Genomic DNA, 21,013 nt, shown 5'->3' with positions numbered 1-21,013 from the left:
GCCTAGAGAGGATGAGAATGATCTTCTGTGCAGATGAGCAGGGGCTGAGCTACACATAATCAGTTTCTCATTATTCCGCTCTTAGATAAGCCAGTCTTCCTCTGATAGGGAAGAATAGCTGTGAGGAACACTGGAAAGGCCAGCAGTGCCATTCAGAAAGACACCTTCCATAAGGAAAATCGAGTCAGAAAATGAGTTTCCCCTCCCTAATATTGAAAATATTTTATTGAATGATCAACTGAAATGTGACGATTATTAATATGATAAAACATAAGTAATATTATAATGTCCAATTTTTAGTCAATAAGGAAAATCTTTGTTAAAAAATACATAGTCATATAATAAATGTAGAATAAAATTAAATTGTAGTACTTTGTTACAAGTTAGTCGTCCTCATCATTAGAACACGAAACTTGACAAAAGTAATTTCATGATGTCTTTACAGTTTATTGTGCTTTGAATAAAAATATACCATGGTTTAGAAATATGTTAAGACAATAATACACAGAAGAATAAATTTATGAAATATGTCAATAATTTCACAACTTTTATTAAAATTTCCCCTTTAATTTAATATAGATTATTCAAGTCTCAATTGTAATATGTTTCTATCTTCTTTTTTATAATAATACTAGGGATAAGGGATCCTTTAGAAGATGCTACCTTCACTTATTTTTAATCAATAGGCAATGATTTTAGGGGCCACTTACAAAGTAAACAATTATTGTCTCTTTTAAGGTATAATGCAATACTAAACATATATATATATATATATATATACACATATATATATATACATGCTTTTTTCTTTGGCTTTTTGCTTTTTAGGGCCATATCTGTGGCATTTGGAAATTCCCAGGCTAGGGGTCAAATCAGAGTTGCAGCTACTGTCCTGCACCACAGCCATAGGAACATGGGATCTGAGCCATGTCTGTAACCTACACCACATCTGCAACTGACTGCAATGCCAGATCCTTAAGCCACTGAGCGAGGCCAGGGATTGAAGCAGCATCCTCATGGATACTAGTTAGGTTCATAACCCACTGAGCCACAATAGGAACTCCTACTAAGCATATTTAAAAAATCATACTTTCTTATAAAGATTTTAGGATGTAAATTGTTATTGTAAATGACCAGTTTATTTAACAAGTAATAAATAAATGTCACTAACATGTGTGGTGTCTTTGCAGGGTCCTTAGGTTTACTGAAGTGCATGGTTTAAGAAGGAAGAAGAAAAGACGATTCAGGAAATGCTGCAGAGATTTTATTTTTAGTTACTATGAAAAAATTATCATTTTGGCAATGAAAAGAGGTAGCTTTTTATGAGAAGTGAGTTTAATTCAACATTAAGATTTTAGAATTATTGATAAAGGAGAAAAGCTAGAAGCAAGAAAAAGCAACACAATAGCCCTATAGCAGATAATAAGCGTCCCAGTCCTAGAGATGGGAGCTTATAGGTTTATAAGCCCTAACTAGATGTCTACTATGTTTGAAGGAACGTAAGTTCTAGGTCTTAAATTCTTCTTGTGATGTTATTCTCTATGTTTTAAATAAAGGACAGATACTTCCTTACATTCTCTTCTATGCATCTCTATATGAAGTTGAAGTGATAAACCTGAATTTTCTATATTAGTAACAAGTTTTATGGCAAAAAAAACTTGTCAAAAATATAAATAGTTTAACTTCTACTTTAAAATTCCAAAAGAATTAGGAAAATTATTACGTAATAATGATTTGATTCACTAGTATTCTCTGTTAACATAATTTTAATTCAAGGCTTTTATCATCTTTGATGTATTTCAATCCATTTGGATGCTATTTTTGATGTTCAGATTGTCACATCATTGAATAACTTTCATTTCTGTCTTGTGTAACAGGATGTTGCTTCTTACTGGTATAGCTACCTCAGATATTAAATCAGCCCTGATATCCTTAGAGGAAAATGGTATTTAGAGAATATAGTCTGGGAACTAAGGGTACTTGTCAATAATGTATTTGTCATTGTTTTCATATTTCAGTTAGAGGTCAGAAATGTATTTGAATGGATTTTTTAAAAATGCATCTTAAATTGATACTCATTTCCAATTTAATTTGACTGTGTTTTACTTGTACTTTAATTTCTTGTATGCTTATCATCTGGTATTCTAACAATCATAAACTTTTTTTTTTTACAATAATGCTTTTAAACATGAAAATGCAATTCAGAAATAAATATTAAGTTCAAATTATTTGCTCATTTAAAAAATTATCTTGAAGTTATTTTTGTCCTTGAAAATATCACACACACAAAAATCCATTATAAAGAGAACTACTCAGATACATATTATATAGTTTTTAGTGCCTTATGTGTGTATTTTTGTTGGATATATTTTTGGGATAGAAATTTTGGGGTTGTAAGTTATGCATAGGTAGTAGATATGCCAAAGAGTTTTCTAAAGTTGATTTGTAGGGCTAGCTTCTACAAATCTGGTAACTTAATGGTTCAATCATTGCACATCATGAACAAAACTTGTTATTATCATTTTATTAAATTTTAACCAATCTACTTAGTGAAAAGTCTGTATCTTTGGGTTATGTTCAGTAAAATCAACTTTATTTTTGGATGTGCATTTCTATGAATTTTAGTTCATGCAGAGCAACATATAACCAATATCACACTATACCAAACCCTAAATTTTGAAAACCACTGAAACTTTGTCTTTTCAATAATGGCACAAATGGAATATATAAATTTAAATATGTGTTTATTATTTGGCTCTTTCAACTAAAATATAATCTATATATGTTTCATTTCTTACTGTAGCCCACTCTGGACTTTTGTTGTACAAAGAAATAAATATATGTTACTTTATTTCAATTAAGTTTCCTGTCAGTTTTAATAAAAATGAACACTTTCCACCACTTTCATTTATTCTTTCTTCCTTCTGTTTATTTGCTCCCTCATTCAAAAGGTCATTGTGAGTCTTACTATCCACAAATATTAACATTATTCTCACTTTAAATTGTATACATTAAAGCTAAAACTTGATAGGTGGTAAATATATTGATTTACTTGAAAAATGAAAGTACCTAATTATTAATATACCTACAATGCAGCAAAATGTACAAATATATTCAACTAGATGGGTCTATTGAAGGGAATACTCAATGATATCAACAAACACATAAAACTTCCAAATAATATAGACCCAGAGAGGTAAAATATTAATTGTAAATTAGTTATATTTGTGGAAATAAAACTGTTATTTAAAGGATTAGAGTTTAGAAACAACTTTAGGGCAATTGAAATGTTAATTGGGAGTGCCATAGTGTTAGGAAACTTAAAAGCATAAAACCTGTTTCTTTATAACTCTTTATAACTGATTTTTTGTGTGTGAAGCATAGTTCTCAATGGGAAGCTGAGTTGCATAGGAGAGTGAGAGTGGGAGCAGGAGAGAGGAAGGAGAAGGAGGAGCAAGAGGAGGAGGCAGAGCAAATGGAGAGAGAAAGGAGGGAGGAAGAAAAGGGGTAGAGAGGGAGAAGGAGAGAAAGGCAGAGAGAGATTGAGTTCCTAGCTAATAAAACCAGTAGCCAAAATAACTCAGTGTGTCAACGGCAATTTTGTTAAAGTGGGCAAGACAACCTAGGATAGAGAACATAGGCAAAGAACAACTGATAAGAAATGTGATGTTTAAAAGAAACAAGGATTGAAACAGAACAGGCAGGTGGTATACACAGGCACAAAATAAAAAGGTCAAGGAATATGTTGTAATTAATTTTCAAATGTCTTGTAGGAAGCAGGTAGTCTGTAATACTGAATCCATCAATAGAGGGATAAAGGTCAGGTTGTGGCAAATCGTACAAGATGGGTTTTAATATAACATTAGTTAGATTCCCTGTATCATTCACTGTGAGTTTGTGCTTGATGTAAAATGAACTTATGGTCAGTCCAGAGACCTAAGTTTCCATAGAGGTCAAATTTTATTTTCATATTAATTAATACATAGGTATTGATAACAGGTCTCAGTAGCCTGTGCATGTGTAAAGAAAATAATATTTATTATAAGTACAAAGTATGTTTCATATTTTTAGGTGGTTTTTTTTTTAAGTCTGCAATACATCCAGCCTAAATTAATAGGAGATTACCTTTATCAGCTACTATAATAATAAGGAGTGAAGAGTTGTAGAAAAATTGCCTTTCTTTAAGTCGCAGTTTGCTGCTTATTAACTATGTGAGTTTAAGTAAGTTGCTAATATCTCATTGCTTCATTTTCTTCGTATATAAGATAGTGATAATAAAGCATATTGCATAGTGGTATTTATTTGTGACTTAGGATAATATCTGACACATGAAGAATACTCAAATATTAGGTGGTATTAATAATTAAATATCTACTGTCCAAGGAAAATATCCTTTGAGTTTTTGATATAAACTCAAATGCCTCTTCTTTTCAAAGCAGGCACTGTATGCTTCTGTGTCTGTAATCATATTTTCCCTTCTACTGAATGCATTCTTCAAAAAAAAGGCATTTGTAGTGCATAAGCCTTAGGGTGATCCCCACCAAATAGGCACAACCTTATACAATTCCTTCTTTTATTTTCCATGTATTTTTTTTATTTTTAAAATGATTTTTATTTTTTCCATTATAGTTGGTTTGCAGTGTTCCGTCATGTAATTACTCCTTGACATGGGAAGGATCTGACTTGATTCTGAGCTAACATAATATGGGGAAGGTGTTAGGCTATCACTCTTGTAAAAAATTTATGTTACATGGCAAGGGTGAATGAGTGTCACAAATGGCCATGTTGCAAAGAACTGGCAGAGGCACCTCCTGGCAGACAACCAGAAAGAAAATGGGGCTCTTCATTCTAAAATCACAAGGGAATGAATTCTGCCAACAACCTGAGGGATCTAAGAATCAGGTCATTCCCCAGTCAAGCCTCTGATAAAACTGTAACCTTTGAAAGTACCTGGATTATAATCAGATGAGGCCCTAAGCAGGGTTCAAAGGATATATATATACATGTACACACATACACATGTATTTCTGATATGTATATATGTGGTCTAATATGAAGGTAAGCCTAATGAAGAGAATAAATGCTTATTTTTTTATTAATGTTATATGAGATTGTGAAGTCTGTTCTTCCCAACCAAGCTCAGCTGTTTTGGAAGCCTTTCATGTGTCTACAAATTTGCATTAACACGTAAACTGTCCTTATTATGTACTCCTAAAGAGTAACTGATTAATGAAACTTGGTGAACAAACCCTCCTTTTTAAGTATTAGATTAATATAACAGAATTCTTAAGTTTGTGGGTAATTATATTAAATACTCAAGAGATAGATTTCCTAGATATAAACCAGGGAAAAGCAAAGATAATTATAGTTTAAAATATACTCATTTTCAAATAACCATTTCCTGTTAGAAATGGGATGCCAGGTAATTATTGTTTATATCACCTAAGACACTACTTCAGATTATCACTTCATGCAACATATTTATCCTATGGGTTGAGGCCTTAGTGTCCTTGTCTTTAATATTCAACATGTTTCTTTCTTGGATTAGTAGTCTAGTTGCTGCATAATGGTCACTACAAAAATTTGTGGTGTAAAATCACAAAAATTTTGCAATGTTTCATATTCTATTGGGCAGAAATTCATAAAAGGCTCAGTTGTGATGGTTCCTCTCTGCTTCACAATATCCAGCACCTTGTCTTTGAAGACTTAAATGGCTGAAAACTAGAACAATTGGGCCTTCCCAGATAACTTATTCACTGAATGCCTGGGTTGGGCCTGCTGATGGTTTGGAATAGCTGTGATTGTCAACCACAGCTTCTATAGGTGGCTTTTGCATGTGTCTTGGGCTTCTCACTATATAGTATCAGTAATTGAATAGGAAAATTATGAGAATGAGTGTCCTAGAACCAAACTTCCAAGAGAGTCAGGCAGCAGCTGTATACCCTTTTCTGACCCTGCCTATGAAATCATGCCATTTTTTTGGTCATAAGGAGTCATAAGGTCAGCCAAGATTCAACAAGAAAGGATTAGACTCCAGATTTTAGTGAGAAGAGCAGAGTAGAAGAGTGTGTTGGATGGAAGACACTGCGGTGGTGGCCAACTTTGGAAAATATATTCTGCCACATATGGCATGTTAAAGTTCTTAACAAATAGTCAGAGAATTTGGGCTATAATATTTCATTATTATTATTATTAAAGTATAGTTGATTTACAATGTTTCTTCAAGTTCTTTTGTACAGCAAAATGACCCAATCGCACACATTTCCCTGTGCTGTACCATAGGGTCCCACTGCCCATCCATTCCAAATATAACGGTTTGCATCCAACCACCCCCCCCAAAATGCCCATTCATCACACTCCCTCCCCTTTCCCCCCCTGGAAACCCCAAGTCTCTCCTTGGCCATGATCTCTTTCTGTTTTTTTGTTTTTGTTTTTGTTTTGTTTTGTTTTTAGATCAGATCATCTGTTCCATATTTTAGATTCTACAAATAAGTGATATCATATGGTATTTGTCTTTATTTCTGGCTTACTTCACTTAGTATAAGAATCTGTAGTTCCATCCATGTTGCTGCAAATAGCATTAGTTTATCTTTACTAGTTTATCTTTACTGAGTAATATTCCATTGTATATATGTACCACATCTTAATCCAACCATCTGTCAATGAATGTTTAGATTGTTCCCATTTATTGGCTATTGTGAATAGTGCTGCAATGAACATAGGGGTGCATGTATCTTTTTCAATGAGTTTTGTCTGGATATATGCCCAGCAGTGGGATTGCTGGATCATATTGTAGTTCTATATTTAGTTTTCTGAGGTACTTCCATATTGCTTTTCATAGTGGTTGTATCAATTTACATTCCTACCAACAGTGAAGGAGGCTACATTTTTCTCCATACCCTCTCCAGCACTTTAATTTGCTGACTTGTCAATGATGGCCATTCTGTCTGTTGTGAGGTAGTTTTGATTTGCATTTCTCTAAGAATAGTGATGTTGAGCATTTTTTTTTTCATATGCGTGTTGGCCATCTGTATGTCTTCTTTTGAGAAATGTCTATTTAGGTCTACTGACCATTTTTCAATTGGGTTGTTTGTTTGGTGTTGTTGTTGAGTTGCGTGAATTGTTCATATATTTTGGAGATTAGGCCCTTGTCTGTTTCATTGCTGACAAAGATTTTTACCATTCTGTGGGTTGTCTTTTCATTTTTTTAATGCTTTACTTTGCTGTGCAAAAGCTTTTGAGCTTAATTAGATCCTGTTGGTTTATTTGTGTCTTTATTGTCATGATTCTAGGAGGTAGATCAAACAAGATATTGGTGTGATTCATGTCAAAGAGCATTCTGCATTTTTTCCTCTAGCAATTTTGCAGTATCTGGCCTTGTATTTAGGTCTTTAATTCATTTTAGGTTTATTTTTGAAGATGATGTTTGTTAAATGGTATTCTACTTTCATTCTTTTATATGTAGCTTTCCAGTTTTCCCAGCACCATTTATTGAAGAGACTACCTTTCTTCCACTGTATGTTCTTGCTTCCTGTGTCATAGATTATTTGACCATAGGTGCTTGGGTTTATTTCCGGGCTTTCTATCCTGTTCCATTGATCTACATTTCAGTTTTTGTGCCAGTACCATATTGTTTCTTCTAACACTTATGTAGAAAGTCATTATCCAAGACAATCCTTAGTATACTCACCTGTACTCTGAAAGGTTTGAATGCATAGTCCATATAGTCCTGTAGGGCTAAAAAAAACATGATCCCAAATGTAGACTATATGTCATTTCTTCATTTGTGGTTTCCTTACATATTGTCAGAACAGCTGGGATAGTTAGTAAACCAGTGGGTGAGCACTAGTTTAATTTTACTTCTACTAGAACACAGTAAAATTAGATGAAAAGTAAATAATAGAGTATAATATGGCTGGTAATATTATTGTATATTATAAAGATAAAATGTTAACTTGAGGTATAACAGAGAGAGGAAAAGTTCTCCCTTATTTCATTCACTTAAGAGTTTCAGTTAAGTTTGCTTAATGTCATTATTAGAATATACTAAAATATTAATGGATTTTTTATTATAAGATATATTTCTTAATTTTTATTTACAATAAAATGAAATTTTATTAATTTATACTTAAGTATTAAGTGTAAATAATAATTAAGTAAAATTTATAATTAAGTCATTCCTTAACTATAAATTACTTAATTTGCCCTCATAAAGGGCATCATGGTAAAAACATTTAATTTTTATTGTTTTGTTGTATAGCTTGGAAAATAAAATGAACTTACATTATTTAAAAGTTTTAGTGAGATTCATACAATAGTGCCCATAAATATTCCCATTCATATGTAATTATTTGTATAATTAAAATTTTAAAAAAGCACAGACTGGGCAGAATGCTCAGGATCATTCAGATTTATTAAATATTATGTGCAACAGGTGTTTCTTTTAAAAGCAAACTAGTTTATTAATAACAGTAAAACCAATACTCAAGAAGATAATCAAAATTATATATTTTTATATGTGATAGATGTATACACTTTGACAAATTATTCAGATGTCAGTTGAATCTTTTGTAAAATAAAAAAATAGATTTGCTGATTTTGATTCCTTACATATATAAATTTCTATGTAATATAGCATAAAAACATAATTAAAATGTCAATGAATATAGTGAAACAATTATATTTCAGTGTCAGATATTGAACACTTACTTTTAGCATTGTAGCTCAATAGCTGCATCTATACATCTCTCCATATATCTATTTATAATCACTTTATGTATCCTAGATTCACAAATAAAGCACCCAACTTAGTATTAGCCAACCTTACCCTTACTCTATGGAAATAAATAATATACTGTCATCAAAAATATAATATTTATATTGGCTAATTTTAACTTGCAATTTTATAGTAAGATATAGGATATTTTGAAAAGTTTGGTGAGAGGATATGTCAAATTAAACCGTTAACTGTCCATTCATTCTTTGTTCTTTAAGTTTTACTGGCAAGACATCTCTGAATCAATTTTGTATTCTTTACAGGATGCCTATTTGTCTTTTAATAAGACAAATAAGTTGAAACTGCTGAGAATAATACCACATCCCAATAATTCATGTCTCATTTAGGGATCCAAATAACTGGTTTATGTAAAATCTGTTAAGGATCTCAGATAATATAATCAAACATCTTAAAGTTGTCTTCTTCTTATAGCATAATTTATTAAGCAGGAACTATGCACAAGATTAGAATCAGTAAAAGTCATTAAACTAGAAAAACACTCAAGTAACTTAACTATTGAAGTGATAGAAAAATTATTTAATTCATAGGCCTATTATAATGTTAAGTGTGAGAAAAATATTGTTTGGGTGCCAGAGCCTAATTCTCTGAAATGCAGAAATAAAGTGATATGGAAGATAGTTTTCTCAGGATTCTGAGTTTAAGAGGATTGATCAAGTTTTCTAAAAGGCTGAGTGAAATTTTCACAACATTGTTAAGTTTGGAAGTTGAGTAATGATCTATATTATGTATTTATTTTGAGAAGGATAAACACATTTAAATAAAGGGAAACCACCTTTATTATTACCCAACCACCATTAATTACCCATCACACATAAAGTCAGATAGGAGTCAGTGAAGCAATGGTACATAACACTAAGACATCTTCATTGGAGTTAAGAAGTGGTGTTTATTAGCTCAAAGGCACATCTGAAAGGGACAGTTAGCCATGAGCAAGGCCAGAGTTATCCACAAAGTATCTAAATTTTGCTGTAGAGAAATTGTAATTTAGATCGAAGATATTACAGAGTTGAAACCTGTTCAAATCATTTTCTTAAATTACCATTCTTAGATAATATAGTCATTCTTAGATAATATAGTCATTTAAGTATTTTTCAGATTTAAAATATGGTATATTTTTGTAGTTGGTGGTCATATTTTAAACTTCTTTAACCTTATATATTATATATATATTTTATATATTTTAACAGTAGCAGTAGAAGGGAGTTGCATTTGATATGAAAATTGAATGTGTGAATATACAGAAAAATATGCAAGAATTCTTTCAAATGTTGCTTGGGAAAGACTGTATACTTAATTTTAGCAAGGATATCAATATGCTTACCGTCTCTCTTATTTTTAAAACTAATTTAGCAAACACCAGACAAATTAATATGTTCTATAATATTGTATTTTCTGAGGATAGCCATGATGTATATTTTTTTCATTTATATACTGGAGATGACAACATGGTCTATGGTATAAAAATTAAAATATTTTTAAAATTATCTTTCATATGCCTGGACTAGGACATATTTTCCTTTCAAAAAATGTATCCGTATTTTGAGTCATGAAAGAAGACTTCAGGGGAAAATGCTGTTCCTCTTTGATTGTCCCTATATTTATCTATTCTTGGCCTCAGGTTTGAGATAAAGATGGGTAAATTCTAGCATTTGAGAGAAATGAGAAACTAGTTGTCTGCAAATTTTGTTGCTGTGCTCAACAACTTTAGTATACTACCTCATCCCATGTATATTTATCCACAAATGTTTAAAACTGTGTTGTTATATTATTTAGTTATAAAACTCAGAAAATATTAATTATAAAGAAAGAAATAATAGCCATATGAATACATGTTCCAATACATTCTTTTTACATGCTGATGGATGACATATAAACTCTTAAGTGATACCTTCATTTGGAGACTGTGCACAACAAAATACTTTTTGAATGAAATGAATCTACTTGTCTTCACTGTTATATACTTATACATTTGTATCTTTATTGAGCATGTTTTATTTGACAGGCAGCGTGTTTAGTAAATATTTTTTAATTTAATTTAGTTGATTAATTAGGACTGAAGAGCAGAATTTATGAAGCTGTATGCAGCCTTTGCCAGATTCATCTTAAGATTCAGTCCCAAATTTTCTTTATCCTATGTATTTGAAGAATAAACAATGTTTAATTAATCCTGTATGTTTCCTTAAACACATACACAAGGGCAGGATCTAATGGTATATATAAATTATATATCCTATTACATCTTTTTCTTTTATCAGCTGTCTCTAACTTTTTTATTTTTGTAGGTGTCTGTAAATATCCAATCACTCTTTAGTGCATAATGTATAATGCCCAAATCCTTAGACATCCATGGATATATTTACCTGGCTTCAACATTTCTTGTAGGATTCAGATCACACACATGTGTAGATCTCATGCTCCAGCCGCTGTGAAAATTTTGTTGTTCTCTGAACTTCACAAGTCTGAATTTTGGCTCAGCTGTTTTCTTTCTGCCCAGAATTCTCTTCTTCAGTCATGTCTTCTTTCAATGCTAGCTTTAGTCCTTCACTAATTACTGATATTTGGCTTACAGTCATGTATTTGTGTGTGTGTGTGTATGATAAAATATACATAATACAATTTACCATTTTAACCATTTTAAGTTTAAAATTTATTGGCATGAAATGCATTCACATTGTTGTGCAGTCATCACCACTATTTTATCAACCCAAACTTAAAATCTGTACCCATTAAATAATAACTTCGCACTCTTCCTCTTCTCACCCCTAGTAACCACTATTCTCTCGATTTCCGTGAACTTGAGGACTTGAGGTACCTCATATAAGTGAAATCATACAATATTCATCATTTTATGTCTTGTTCACTTAATACAATAATTTCAAAGGCAATACATCTTGTAGCATGTATCAGCATTTCATTCTTTTTAATGCTGAGTAATATTACATTGTATGTATATGTCATATTTTGTTTATCCATTCATTTGTTGATGGACTTTTTTTTTACCTTTTAGCTATTATTAGTAATAATAATGCTTTGGTATACAAGTATCTATTTATATCCCTGTTTTTAATTCCTTTGGGTATAAACACAGAAGTGGAATTGCTAGATCACATAGTAAATCTGTGTTTAATTTTTTGAGGAGCCGTCGTGTTTCCTCCAGGGGCTGCACCATTTTATATTGCTACCATCAATGTATGAGGGATCTACTTTCGCCACATCATCTCCAGCATGTGTTTTTTTTTTTCCCCCCCTTTCTTTTTTAATATTAGCCAGCCTAAGGAATGTGAAGTAGCAAACAAGGGATCTTTCCTTAGTAGAACAAACTAGAGGAGTTCCCGTTGTGGCGCAGTGGTTAACAAATCCGACTAGGAACCATGAGGTTGCGGGTTTGATCCCTGGCCTTGCTCAGTGGGTTAAGGATCCGGTGTTGCCGTGGCTGTGGTGTAGGCCGATGGCTACCGCTCTGATTAGACCCCTAGCCTGGGAACCTCCATATGCCGCGAAAGCGGTCCTAGAAAGGGCAAATAGACCGAAGGAAAAAAAAAAAAAGAGCAAACTAGAAATGGTGTTTTTATCCTCTTATTTTATAATTATCTGCGTGATTTTATAATTTCTTGTTGCCTATTTGGAGATTATTTGTTTTTTTCTGTCTGTTTGATTCTACTAAAATATTTGAGAGTTAGATTTTGTTAACAGCCATTTTTTTAATACACCACACTGCCGAAACCAGCTCAGCAGGATGGGGCTGAAGAATGGGTGCTGTGAAACTTAAGGAAAAAAGTTAACATAAAACAAGACACAGAGACATTTATCTTAAGTAAAGGTGGGAACCGGGGGACTCAAGGTCTCAGGGACCAAGAGAGCTGCCTCAAGAAACCACACTGCTTTTATTGTACTCTTTAGGATTACATCAATTGAGGAGGGGGTTGTAGGTGCAGGATATAGTTTTTTTTTTTTTGTTATTTTAAAAGTCACATAGCCAGTTGCTGATTAAGCTTTTATTCTGACCTTGAGGCATTTAACAATCATTAGCATTTGAGGAAGCTTGGTGTCAGCCATGTATGCATAGCATCTAGAGAATCACCATTGTGCTTTGTGCCTATCTGCAGCAACTCTTGCCTAGGTTTGCACCTAGGTTCTCCTTGCTAATGCATATCCTGCTAAAGACCCCTCATAAACCGCTTGGAGCCATGAGGCTGTGCAAAAGGCGTGCCAATATGCACAGGTGCAGCATGCCTAGACCAATGCATTATGTCCTCATTCAGCTGACCCTATGAATAACTTATGCCTTTAGGTCTTTGTTCTTAAGCTTAAGTCATTTACCAGCACTGTGACTGTTTTTCAAGCAGGAAGATGGGGTAAAGTAAAGCAGGACTAGATGGAGTTTTCAGCAAAGAGGCTAAGGAAATATTGTAGAAACATGTCTCACGACACCACACATTTTATAATATACTCTTGCACAATCACTAAATTCCACATTATTCATTGCAAATTTCTCTAATTTTGATACCTAAAAATGTTAGGCAATATATTGTGGTAACTATGGCAGGATTCCTTTAAAATCATATTTTTTTTTCATTATTCTGATCTAGCTATAGAAATACTTTAAGTTAACCTTGTACACTTTTCTTTCTTCTAAATAGAACATACTGATTTTTTAACCAGTGTTGGAATAATTATATATTTAAAGGTGAATATTGAGTTAAGTTGCTTATTTTTTGTCAATATTTCTATGTAATATTTGTATGATGTAGGCACTTTAATGCATTAACTAAAATTTAAAATAGCTAAGTATATATTGTTTAACATTTTAAATATATGGTATGTCTTACTGAATTTGGTTGTTTTTCCTAAGATTTCTATTCAAATTTTCCAGTTTATTCAGAATTCTAATGAGACTTTTTGAAATCCATAAAATATAAATTATAAATGGTTCATTAGATCTTCTTTGGCAGTCAGAAACCTAATTTAGTATTTAAAATGTGAACAACAGAGCACTTTTCACAAATCATATACTCACTGACTCTTGGAAACATAAAAATTATGGAAAATAACTCTCTTAAAAAAACCCAATAGGCTAAGTATTATGATGATGCAAAGTAATCTATAGTTTACAGCAATATATCAAAATCTACTTGAAATGAGATTTATGAACCCATACAAAAAGCAGCCCATACAAATTATATATTTAAACATAGAAAAGTTAGATAATATTACTTTTCTTAAAAGTTCTAAATATTTTCAGCATGGTATTAAAAAAATAACAGTATGTGTTCTTTGTAATATATACCAAGGGACGATGCCATAGTTTCTATATTGAGAAATTTATGAGCAAATTAGAAGAAAGCTTAAATGGTCAATTTGTCAAGTTTAAGGGTACTCAAGTGGAAAATACATAAACACAGAAAACTGGGATTAAAGTTAACCTTTAGAGATTTCCAAGTTTAGGCATATGGTGAGCTAATAATACTTGGGACAGGCTCCATATTTATTCATTTGAAAAAGTTGGTTAGAATATGGGGGAAATACTAAAAATTTAATTATGTATGATAAGAAGTATGAGTTTAAGATTTTTTTGTTTTTGTTTTCCTATTTTTGGTTTCAATTTTTTTCTTTCATAAATGAGGGTTCCAGCAACACTAGTGGAGAACACTATTCTTTTTCATTGAAATAACTTGGAATTTTTGTTGCAAATTAATTGATGATTATATTTATCTTTCTGGATTTTTCCATTAATATATGTGCTTGTACTAATACCACATTTTCTTGATTATTGCAACATTTTATTAAGTCATGAAATTAAGTAATGTTACTCTACCAAGTTTTTTTCTTTTGAAAGTTGTCTTATCTTTTCTAGACACTTTGCTTTTCTATGTCAATTTTCAAATAAACTACTATTTCTACAAAATTCTGAGTTTTAGGAATTACCATGAAGTTTAGTGGGTTAAGAACTCAACACAGAATCTGTGAAGATGTGGGTTTGATCCCTGGCCTTGCTCAGTGTGTTAAGGATTTGGCATTGCTACAAGCTGTGGCATAGGTCAGAAATATGGCACGGATCTGTTGTTGCTGTGTCTATGGTGTAGGCTGGTAACTATAGCTTCAGTTCAACCCCTAGCCTAGGAACTTCCATATGCCGCAGGTATGACCATAAAAAGAAAAAGAAATTCTGTCATTTGGACTGTGACTGCAAAGAATTGGCTAATAGATTAAAAAATAACTGGCTTCTACTGATATAAAAATATGCTATGTCTATATTCATTCATTGATATTTTTATTTAACTTCAGATATTTTATATATTTGGCTATCCCTAATTATTTCATATTTGGGGATGCTCTTGTACATAGTACACTATTTTTGGTAATTTTAAATTTTAATTTCTAATTATTCACTAGCAATATCCAGTAATTTATTATTTTTCTAAATTATTTAGGTATTGTGGTTCATTTTTATTTACTTCAGCATATTTTCTGGTAGAAATTACTCTTTGACCCATGCTTCCTTTTAGAAGTACACAACTTATGGAGTTCCCATTGTGGCTCAGTGGAAATAAATCTGACTAGCATTCATGAGGATGCAGGTTTGATTCCTGGCCTCACTCAGTGGGTTAAGGAACCGGCATTACCATGAGCTGTGGTGTAGGTCACAGAAATGGCTCGGATCTGGTGTTGCTGTAGCTGTGGTATAGGCCAGAGGCTACAGCTCCGATTCCACGCCTAGCCTGGGAACCTCCATGTGCCATTGGTGTGGCCCCAAAAAGCAAAAAAAAAAAAGGAAGAATATTGCTTAGTTTCCACAGATTTGAAGATTTTTCTAGATACTTCTGATATTGATTTTGAGCTTAATTCCATTATAGTTACAGGGTATATTTTAAATGCTTTAATTTTTTGTTTATTTGTTTTTTTGCTTTTTAGGGCCACACCTGTGTCATATGAAGGTTCCCAGACTGGGGGTCCAATCAGAGCTACAGCTGCTGGCCTACACCAGAGCCACAGCAACACAGGATCCGAGCCCCGTCTGTGACCTAACCACAGCTCCCAACAATGCCAGATCCTTAACCCACTGAGCGAGGCCAGGAAATGAACCACAACCTCGTGGTTCCTAGTCAGATTCATTTCTGCTGTGCCACGACGGGAACTCCTGTTCAATTTTGTGATGTTTGTTGGCACATCTTTAGGAGAGTTATATGTGCATTTGAATGTGTATTTTGCTGTTAGTGATATGTTCTGTAAATGCCAATTAGGTCTTGTTGTTGGTAGTCTTTTCAGATCTTCTTCTGTCTTGCCAATTATCTGTCAACTCATTTTATCAATTACTGAGAGAAAAGTGTTGCCATCCACAACTGTAATTGTGGATTTTTCTAGTTCTCTTTTTAGTTCTATTAGTTGTTCCTTAATGCATTTTAAAGCTCTATTCTTTGATTCAGTATCATTGCATGTTTCTTCTTTTCTCTTAGATGATTAAAAGTAAACAATGGCATAAGATGTATATAACTATTTTAATTGTCTATGAAATTTAGAAATGGCATATATTTGATAACAACTATACAAAAGAGGAAGGTGGGAACAAAGATTTACTGGAGTAAGGTAAGGACACCAAATGGTAATTCAGATCCACAGGAACAAGTGAAAAGAAATGTAAAGGATAAATAAGACTAATATAACAAACTCTGTGAATATATACTTTTTCTTCTTTATTCTCTCAGCTTTTAAAAATTATAAGACTTGGAGTTCCCGTCGTCGTGGCTCAGTGGTTAATGAATCTGACTAGGATCCATGAGGTTGTGGGTTCGATCCCTGGCTTTGCTCAGTGGGTTAAGGATCCGGCATTGCCGTGATCTGTGGTGTAGGTCACAGATGCAGCTTGGATCCCGCATTGCTGTGGCTCTGGCGTAGGCCAGCAGCAACTGCTCTGATTGGACCCCTAGCCTGGGAACCTCCATATGCCATGGGAGTGGCCCTAGAAAAGACAAAAAAAAAAAATTATAAGACTAAATAAAGTAATAATTATAAAATATATTATTATTTGCAGATATATAAATATAATGTATATGAGAAATGACACAAAATTTGGGATAACTGGAGCAGTACAGGCGTAAAATTTTTATATTACACTGTCTCTAAGTCAGTATAAATCCAAAACTGATTTTGATAACTGCAGATACATATTGTAAACCCTAATCACTAACTAAATAATACAATTTAAAATAATTCAAAATAAAATTTTGACTAATTCAAACATACAATTTAAAATGTTTTAAACGTCACATTAGAAAATCTCCACATAATACCAAAGGACACACTAAAGGAGGGGTAGTGGAACAAAAAGATACATGGAATAGAAAGGAAAAAAGGAGGAAAATGGAAGATGTAAACACAGTTTTATCAATAATACGTTAAATATAATGGATTGCAAACTCCAATCAAAAGGCCGAGATTTCCATATTGGATGAAAGAAAAAAACCTAGATAAAACTACATGCTATCTACAGGGAGTACGATTTAAATTTAAAGGCACAAATATTTTGAAAATAAAAAGGATAGAAAGATAAACCATGAAAAGAGCACTTATAGAATGTAGAATGGCTATACACAAAATTAGAAAGAATCAATCTTAAAACAAAAAAATGTTACTAGAGACAAAGGACCACATTCATAATGATAAAAATGTCAATCCATCAGGAAGATGTAAAAATTATAAGCATGCATGAACCTCAAAAGAGAACCCCAAAATACATGAAGCAAAATCTGATAGAATTGAATGGAAAATAAATCATCAATAACAGTCCTAGGCCTCAACAATGTGAGTTAATAATGGATAGAGCAACTAGGAAAAAAATTAGTAAGGAAATAGAAGACATTATATATCACCTAGACCTAATAAACTTCTATAGAACACTCCATCTGATAATAGTGCACATTCTATTTAAATGTATCTAGGACAGTCTCCAAGATAGATCATGGAGACTGTTTTATGTGAGGCCATAAACCAAGTTTTAATAAAATGAAAAAGATAAAAATCATATAAGATAGGTTCTCTGATTATATTCTATGATCTCTCATCAGTTCTTTTTTTCATATTTTCAAGTTTTATTTCAGTATAGTTGATTTACAATGTTGTGATAATTTCTGTTCTACAACAAAGTGTTCCAGTTATACATATGCACATATCCATTATTTTTCAGATTCGTTTCCCATATAGGTTATTACAAACTACTGGGTAGAGTTCCCTGTGCTATACAGCAGGTCTGCTTTTCTCACTAGTTCTATGCAATGTTTTAGTGAAGTGTATAGCCAGTAAAATTAGTTGAGAAAAAAAGTTAAAAAGGAATTCAGATAGGAAATAAAGGAATAAAACTACTTGTTATTGCAGAAAATTATTTTGTATATAGAAAGTCCTAAGATGGGAGTTCCCGTCGTGGCGCAGTGGTTAACGAATCCGACTAGGAACCATGAGGTTGTGGGTTCGATCCCTGCCCTTGCTCAGTGGGTTAACGATCCGGCGTTGCCGTGAGCTGTGGTGTAGGTTGCAGACGCGGCTCGGATCCTGCGTTGCTGTGGCTCTGGTGTAGGCCGGTGGCTACAGCTCTGATTCAACCCCTAGCCTGGGAACCTCCATATGCCGCGGGAGCGGCCCAAGAAATAGCAACAACAACAACAACAATAACAACAACAACAACAACAACAACAACAACAACAACAACAACAAAAAAAAAAAAGTCCTAAGAATATCACTAAAAAATAAACTAATAATTGATTTCAACAAGGGTAAAGGATGCATAATCAATATGTACATATCAATACTATTCCTATACACTAGCAGTGAATAGTCTAAAAATAAAACTAATCAACTTCATTTAAAATAGCATCAAAAAGAACATACTCTTTTATTTTATTTTTTTCTGAGGTGCTATCTTTTTTTAATTAATAAATTTTATTACAGTCATAGGTGTACAACAATCATCACAACCAAATTTTAAAGCATTTCCATCCCAAACCCTCACTGCATTCCTCCACCCCCCAACCTGTCTAATTTGGAAACTATAAATTTTTCAAAGTTTGTCAGTCAGTATCTGTTCTGAAAAGAAGTTCATTGTGTCCTTTTTTTAGATTCCACATGTAAATGAGAGCACTTAGCACATGTAAATGATAGCACTTAGCATGATAATTTCTAGGTCCATCCATGTTGCTGCAAATACTGTTATTTATTTCCTTTTAATGGCTGAGTAATAATACATTGTGTATATGTACCACATCTTCTTTATCCACTCCTCTGTCCATGGACATTTAGGTTGTTTCCACGTTTTGGCTATTGTTTAGAGTGCTGCTATGAACATTGCAGTACATGTGTCTTTTCAAGTCGTGGTTTTCTCTGGATAGATGCCCAGGAGTGGGATTGCTGGATCAAATGGTAGTTCTATTTTTAGTTTTCTGAGGAATCTCCAAACTGTTTTCCACAGTGGTTACACCAATTTACATTCCCACCAACAGTGTAATAGGATTCCTTTTTCTCCACACTCTTTCCAGCACTTATTGTTTGTAAACTTTTTGATGATGGCCATGCTGGCTGGTGTAAGGTGGCACCTCAGAGAGGTTTTGATTTGCATTTCTCTAATAATGAGTGATGCTGAACATCTTTTCATGTGTTTTTTTGGCCATCTGTTTGTCTTTGGAGAACTGTTTAGATCTTTTTTAACAAAAGAAGTGTGAGATTTGTACACTGAAAACTAAGAAAGCACTTTTGAAAGATGTTAAAGAAGTTCTAATAAATGGTAAGCTATCCCATGATCATGGATTTGAAGACCTAACATTGACAAAATGGCAATGATTTCTAAGTTGGAGCCACAGATCCAGTGATGTTCTTATAAATTTTTCAGCAAAAATGTCTTTAGTAACTGACAATATGATCCCCCAAATCATATGAAAATTCAAGGGACTCAGAATAGCCAGAATATTTCAGCTGAGGATTGAAAAATGAGTGTGGGAGCTCCAGATGGAGATGGGCATCATCATTTCAGGTAGAAGGAAGAGCATGTGAAAAACTCCATTTTTGAAACTTTAGAAGCCTTAAGAAATGAAGTCAGTTAATTCTTCATTAATCTATTTATCTTAATTAAAACACTTTTTCCTTGTATGCTAGAAAAAATACATAATAAAAATTGGTGGAGAGCTTAATTAAAGGAGAGTGTAAATTTTTAGCACTTGCGTATATATAGCATTCAGTTACATAATTACAGTAGAGCAAAGTGAAATACTCAGGAGTTAGAGATGTATTTACTATCATAAAGCCATATCAATTTCTGATTCAGAAAAGCAAATTAAAAATAAGTATGAATAGTGTTTTTTTCTTATTTTATCTGTTTCATGTATTGGTAGACATAGAGATGGGAGATAATGTACATATACATTTGGGTTCATATATATGAAATATGTGTACATCTATGCCTATATGTAATGCCAATAATTAACTATATATATATACATATAAAATGTTTTTATATTCATATTCATAATATGGACAAAATGCTATTTCAGAGAAAAAATGTTTATACAGCCAACATAGCTAAACATACTAAAATTTCTAATTAGGAAATCTTAACTGTTATCCATATGGTTACTGATGGCTCTTAGTAGTGAATACGATGAAAAATATGGGGTGGAGTCGTGAAGGGTAGAAGTTAGGTTCAGTCAGTTTAGGAAAACTAAAAACAGAAACAGCAGAGCTGCAGAAGACATGACACATGAAATAGACCAGGAGACAGACAAATAGGCAAGTGCCAAAGGACCTTGCTACCAAAAACAAAGTCAACCAGTAGGAACAAAGATGAGTAAATAAACAAGAAGGAATTAGATTAGTCTTTAAAAAACAAAAGACAAGAAAATATAAGTAGAAGATTCATAGATAAGAGTTTGCAAAAGGCTTCGGTAGATAGCAACATTTTATCTCTATATCAGTGTTTTCAGATTGGATTATTTTAGGTCAACTGGGAAGTAGGTGGGCAAATTTTGGTACTAGCCATTTTTGTCAAAAGTTCTCTATATCCTACAGTGAAATAGGAACTTGTTAAACTATTCAAGTTCAGAAAAGCAAAATATTTGCATAGAAAAAACAGAATACACTGTCAGATATTTTAATGGTCAGATAATTTTTATTGGCTCTAATTAGATAATTAATAAATTATAAATAAATTCTCCAGGAACCAAATGGTACTTTAAAAGA

Source organism: Sus scrofa, chromosome 4 (genome assembly GCF_000003025.6).
Source record: "Sus scrofa isolate TJ Tabasco breed Duroc chromosome 4, Sscrofa11.1, whole genome shotgun sequence".
Classification (NCBI taxonomy): Eukaryota; Metazoa; Chordata; class Mammalia; order Artiodactyla; family Suidae; genus Sus; species Sus scrofa.
The sequence above is the reverse complement of the archived record's forward strand: the minus strand, read 5'-3'. Positions refer to the sequence as shown.